This window comes from Schistocerca piceifrons, chromosome 5 (genome assembly GCF_021461385.2).
Source record: "Schistocerca piceifrons isolate TAMUIC-IGC-003096 chromosome 5, iqSchPice1.1, whole genome shotgun sequence".
In the NCBI taxonomy this organism is placed as follows: domain Eukaryota; kingdom Metazoa; phylum Arthropoda; class Insecta; order Orthoptera; family Acrididae; genus Schistocerca; species Schistocerca piceifrons.
In genome coordinates, this window is record NC_060142.1 from 478,730,292 (window position 1) to 478,737,084 (window position 6,793).

A 6,793-nucleotide genomic window follows, 5' to 3' on the forward strand; every position below is an offset into this window, starting at 1 on the left:
TGCAATAAAATGCCACACTATCATTTCATTTCATTATGAAACTTTGACAAGGCAAATAATAAATTCATCTCTTTTTTCACAAGTATTATAATTGACTTAAAGTTTTCTACAAATGAAACATTATTTTATACAAACATTATATAAACATTAACTCAGTATTTATTTCTGGAGAAGTTATTGAAGATTTCTGTATATCGTGTCATCAATTGTGAATACGTCTGAGTTCAAACTGGTAAGGTCTTCTTCTTCTTCTGACACATGAGAAGATGTACGTCCGTATGGTGATGGAAAAGTAACAGGTGAATATGGTGGCATGTATTTTAGCTTTTCTTTCGTGATAAGGCTCTGGAACTTTTCTTGCAAGATTGCAGAGCTTCTGGCAGGAAGTGTTCTCAATTGGCCAGCAATGTGTTGGCCAAACAGGTCATACTCGTCCACTAATTTTTTTTTAGACAATGGTCTCTCCATAGCAATTTTTTGTAATTTATTAATTGCACTTTCAACTTCAGAAAGTTTTGAAATGCGTGTTTTCTTTTAAACTGGCGTCGCAAATTGGTTCTCTTGCGCCGACGTTCCTGTTGCTTTTACTGTGCTCTTAGCAATGCTGTCGTCATCCATGTCTTGAGTATTTTCTTCATCATTTTCTTGACATTCAGCACGGAGGCTAATGGTTTCCTGATGTCCATCATCATATTCTTCAGTGGGACTTTTCTGAAAGATACAAATGCGACATTATAGAAATTTTGTAATGATTTGCCTATTTGAATAGTATATTGTTTGGTTTTTATATAGAATAACAAATCAATAAATTATATTTTAATGTTTATATATGTATTTATTTTTTTTGTTTTTTGTTGAAGGTACCTCAAACTTTGCATGAATGGAGACATGTACAAAACAGTTTTGAGATCAAATGGAATTTTCCGTCATGTTGTGGTACATTGGATGGTAAACATACTTCCATCAAATGACCACCTGGAAGTTGTGCAGAATTTTACAACTACGAATTGGGTTACAGCGTAATACTGTTGGCTGTGGTTGACTCTGATTGTAAATTCATTTATGTAGATTTTGGCTCAAATGGAAGGGCTAATGATAGAAGTGTGTTTAGGCTGTCTACTTTGAAAACTGTCATTGACCACAACAGCCTGAATTTGCCTCCATATTACATTATTGTAGTAGATGACGCATTTTCCCTGACTACAAATTTAATGAAACCCATTCTCAAGAAGAAACTTGTCCTTAGAAGATCGCATATTCAACTACCAGTTATCAAGAGCACATAGAGTTGCTTTCGGCATATTAGCAGCTAGATTTACATCTACATCTACGTCTATGTGATTACTTGCTATTCACAATAAAGTGCCCAGCAGAGGGTTCAATGAATCACCTTCATACTGTCTCTCTTCCACTCTCGAATGGCACGCGGGAAAAACGAGCACTTAAATTTTTCTGTGCAAGCCCTGATTTCTCTTATTTTATCGTGATGATCATTGCTCCCTATGTAGGTGGGTGTTAACAGATTGTTTGTGCAATTGGAGGAAAAACTTGTGATTGAAATTTCATGGGAAATCCTGTTGCAACGAAAATCGCCTTTGTTTTAATGATTGCCACTCCAATTCACGTATCATGTCTGTGACACTATCTCCCCTATTTCGACAAGCTGCCCTTCTTCGTACTTTTTCGATGTCATCTGTCAGTCCCACCTGATGCAGGTCCCACACTGCACAGCTATAATCCAGGATAGGGCGGACGAGCGTGGTGTAAGCAGTCTCTTTGGTAGACCTGTTGCATCTTCTAAGTCATGGAGGTAAGAATAGAGGGAGACGCCGTGACGTCACAGCTGTGAAGCTATGTGAAGCCGAGGGTAGCCATCTCAATCCGACCAAAACATTGCTGCTGTAAGCTTGTGTGCATAGGCTTGTCGCTCGCTTTTGGAAGGATTTTGCGCTATTATGGTGATTTGTGTGGTGTTCGGATGTACGAATCTTTCTGATTGTGATGCGAAATCGAAGGGAATAACATTTCATGTGTAAGTTGTCTCGTTAAGTGTGATTTTACAACTGCATTGTGAATGAACGTGTGCTACATCGGTACTTGTACTATAGCGTGTTTTTCTCCTGTATAATTTTAGATTTCCTAAAAATGAAAGTCGGAAAGCTCCGTGGGAGAATGCCGTGAGGAGGAAGAATTGGCGTGCGTCTAAATGGAGCACTATATGTTCTCAGCATTTCCGAGAAGAGGACATAGACCGAACTTCCCTTTCAACAGTAAGGCTCCGAGAAAATGCTGTACCATCAGTTTTCCCTATACACCCAAAACATTTGCAAAAGGTATGTTAATTCAAAGAATTAAATTCTTAGTTCTCAAGTTCACGTTTCAGTATAATACGTACGTATCGTCGATTATCCAAGTGTTGAGTAACTCGCTTTGTCTTCATCATGTGCCAAATTAAAAGCTAACACTACATTAACTGGCATAAAGTATAGGCCTAAACAGGACACTGTGTAGATTTGCTATTCTATGTACCGTATTTCAATAAATATTGGTGGTAATGAACAGTGTTTTCCAGTAGCGTAACGTTACTGTCCCAGTACGTATTACAAACAAGATGTATTTATGGGGCTTTGGAGGGAGGGTATAGCTAACTTAGTTTTCAGTTTCTATTATTTAGTTTGTGATACACGTTTATTACTGAATTAACAAAATTGTATCGTTTACATTGAAGGCTAGCTATTCGTAATATTACATTAAAAACTATTTTTAATCAGAAGAAACGCGGAATTTCGCCTTTACGAGATTTTATTTTAAACAAAAACTTTGAAACAACCAATCTGATGACGTTACATGCGTATATGGTGCAATTAGCGACTGAAATACACGCAGCACTATAGCACACTGGCAATGTTTTGGTCAGAGTGTCATGGCAGCGAGCCACGCCCCCATGGCTTCAATACGTAGTACGGCTGGGATACGTAGCGCCATCTCCCCTTGTTCTTACCTCCATGTTCTAAGTGTTCTGCCAATGACTCGCAGTCTTTGGTTTGCTCTACCCACAATATTATCTATGTGATTGTTCCAATTTAGGTTATTTGTAATTGTAATCCCTAAGTATTTAGTTGAATTTACAGCCCTCAGATTTGTGTGACTTATCGTGTAATCGAAATTTAGCTGATTTCTTTTAGTACTCATTTGAATAACTTCACACTTTTCTCTTTTCTTTATTCAGGGTCAATTGCCACTTTTCGCACCATACAGATATCTTACCTAATCATTTTTCAAGTCGTTTTGATTATCTGATGACTTAACAAGATGGTAAATGACAGCATCATCTGCAAACAATCTAAGATGGCTACTCAGATTGTCTCCTATGTCGTTAATATAGATCAGGAACAATAGAGGGCCCATAACACTTCCTTGGGGAACGCCGGATATTATTTCTGTTTTATCGATGACTTTCTGTCTATTACTACGAACTGTGACCTTTCTGACAGGAAATAACGAATCGAGTCGCACAACTGAGCTGATACTCCATAAGCATGCAGTTTGGTTAGAAGACGCTTGTGAGGAACGGTGTCGAAAGCCTTCCGGAAATCTAAAAATATGGAATCAATTTGATATCCCCTGTCGATAGCACTTATTGTTTCATGAGTATAAAGAGATAGTTGTGTTTTACAAGAACGATATAGTCTGAATCCGTGCTGACTATATGTCAATAAATCGTTTTCGTCGAGGTACTTCATAATGTTCGAGTAAAGTATATGTTCTAAAACCCTACTGCAAATCGACGTTAGCGATATAGGCCTTTAATGCAGTAGATTACTCCTACTTCCCTCTTTGGATATTGGTGTGACTTGAGCAATTTTCCAATCTTTAGGTACAGATCTTTCTGTGAGCGAGTGGTTGTATGTAATTGCTAAATATGGAGCTATTTTATCAGCATATTCTGATAGGAACCTGACTGGTATACAATCTTGACCGGAGGCCTTGCCTTTATTAAGTGATTTAAGCTGCTTTGTTACTTGGGTTTGGGTTGTTTGGGGGAAGAGACCAAACCGTGAGGTCATCGGTCTCATCGGATCAGGGTAGGATGGGGAAGGAAGCCGGCCATGCCCTTTCTAAGGAACCATCCCGGCATTTGCCTGGAGCGATTAAGGGAAATCACGGAAAACCTAAATCAGGATGGCCCGACGTGGGATTGAACCGCCGTCCTCCCGAATGCGAGTCCAGTGTGCTAACCACTGCGACACCTTGCTCGGTCTGCTTTGTTACGCCGAGGATATCTACTTCAATGTTTCTCATCTTGGCAGTTATTCTTGATTGGAATTCAGGAATATTTACTTCGTCTTCTTTGGTGAAGGAGCTTTGGAAAACCGTGTTTAATAACTCTGCTTTAGTGGCACTATCATCAGTGACTTCATCGTTGTTATCGCGCAGTGAAGGTATTGATTGCGTCTTGCCACGGGTGTGCTTTATGTATGACCAGAATCTCTTACGGTTTTCTGCCGGATTTCGAGACAGAATTTCATTATGGAAATTATAAAAGCATCTCGCACTGACGTATGGGCTATATTTCGAACTTCTGTAAAACTTTGCCAATCTTGGGGATTTTACGTTCTTTTAAATTTGGCATGCTGTTTTCGTTTAGAGTATTTTGAAAAGAGATTGAAGTTAATTTAGCCACAGTGCAAGCTGCATGTACAATTCACAACTGGTTACGTAAAGTATCGCCGGGTACAAACTTTGAAAGGGAATGGGCTGATTATGAAGACACAGAAACAGGAGTGCTGCATCCGGGCTATGGCACACAGCTGGAAGTGAGCTACCGTCCATAAGTATCGTTCGTACAGCAAACGCCTACTCAAAGCAGGCTTCAGAAAGGAGAAATAATATGGCTGCTTACTTCAACAACGAAGGATAAGTTCCTTGGCAAATGGACGCCATCGGAATGTAAATATGGTGCAAAATGATTAGTAATTCAAACTTCAGATTGTATCTACTTTTGTTCAACGATTTAGCTTTTCTACTCTTACAAAATTAGAATTTTAATAATCTCTAATAAACAGTTCAGAAGCTAGTAATACTTTTTTGTAAATAATCAATAAAATTTAGTTACCATATTATTTAAAAAATTGTTTCATTTTGCCATTAACATTTCTTGCTTACATTGGAAAATACAAGTAAACATTTCCATGTAGTGACAATTCTAAAAAGCCAATTTTTAACTATTTCTTAATTTAGGAATTTTCAAGCCATGTACCTAGAATAGAATATGTTAATTTACCAAATTTAATTGATAGTCTCGAGTTACGACAATGCTGTTTAGAAACATGTCAGCTGTTTTGAACAAAGGTAGCTTCAGTGTATAAACATCATCAGCCCCAGCTCCTTTTCTTTTATACGAGATAACTTTTAGTAACTCACTTCTGTATGTTGTCTTGATAGTCTTTATTCTAGCTCTCAAAAACGCAACATCAGGAACAACTACATCCTGACTTTCAAGGTCTTCTTTCAGTTTCAGAATACTACTTTCTCTTTTTGTTTTGTTGGAGTAATCTTCATGGTGTATATTCCACAGTAGTTTATAGTTTCGGGAAGTTTCTAAATATGTTTCAATATTATCTTTACCCCACTTCACGATCTTCTGAGTACCAGTATCTTTGTTTGCACTTAACAAGACATATCAAGTCACTACACGACAGCACGGCATGACAACCACTTGATCTAAGCTCAAAATCAACGGCATAGCAACTCATACGATAGTGGAATCAGCTCCAGTGGCGGCCACTGCACTTAAGAACCGTCCAATAATGACCGCCAGTAGGTTACGTGATCGGCTACTGGCCGCCTCACTGGCTACAAAAATCAAATATGTTTGACTTTAGTGGACGCCACTCGCTACTGGCCACGCAAGGCGCCAGTACCCATACACACAAGGCCACTGGCACGATAAATGGTGGCAGCCACTACTGGCCAGTTATAGTGGACACCACTACTGGCCTCGTGTACAGCAGTCTATAGTCAGCTGATTGAACTGCATCCAGTTAGCTCTCCTGATTATCCACTTCCATGGCTTCTATGCAAGTATAGCTCCATCCAGTAATTGGATCCATGGTGGGAATTGGTCACTGGAATGAGGGTCATTAATTGCATACCACTGAGCAGTGTCTGCAAGGACTGGAGAGCAGAAACAGAGGTCGATTGCTGAGGATGACTGAGTAGCATCTGAGAAATGAGTGGGGCCACCTGTGTTGAGGATGCACAGGTCTTCAGATATCATGACATTATCCAAGACTCGACTTCCTACTGCAAGTATATTTTGAGCCCCATAATACACAATGGGCATAGAAATCACATAGTAGAAGAACTGGGAGGGGGAGTAGTTCTGTAAGATCTGTGAGAGCCCCAGTGTCTATCGATTCCCCCAGTGTCTATCGATTCTTTTGGAGGTAAGTACAGAGAGCAAATAGGGTCTTCTGACGCACATGAACTGTAATGGCTACAGCTTGTAGGTCAATAATCATGGAGAGAGTAGAGGAATGGTGTGTGTTATTGGCAAATACAGCAATCCCTCCCTTGGCCCTTTTCCCCCAAAAGGTCATAAAATGTATTTCATCCAAACAGAAGTACAGGGGGCGTTCCTGTCTCAGTTTCTCCACATGTATCTTGAAGCCACTAATGTTCCTCTGCCAGGGGCAGCATTCCAACCCTGTCTTTGCTTCAGGCGGAGTAGTCCATAGCAGTGGAGGCTCCGTCTTGGGGTGAGTTGAGGTCCTATGCCGACATCAAGGTT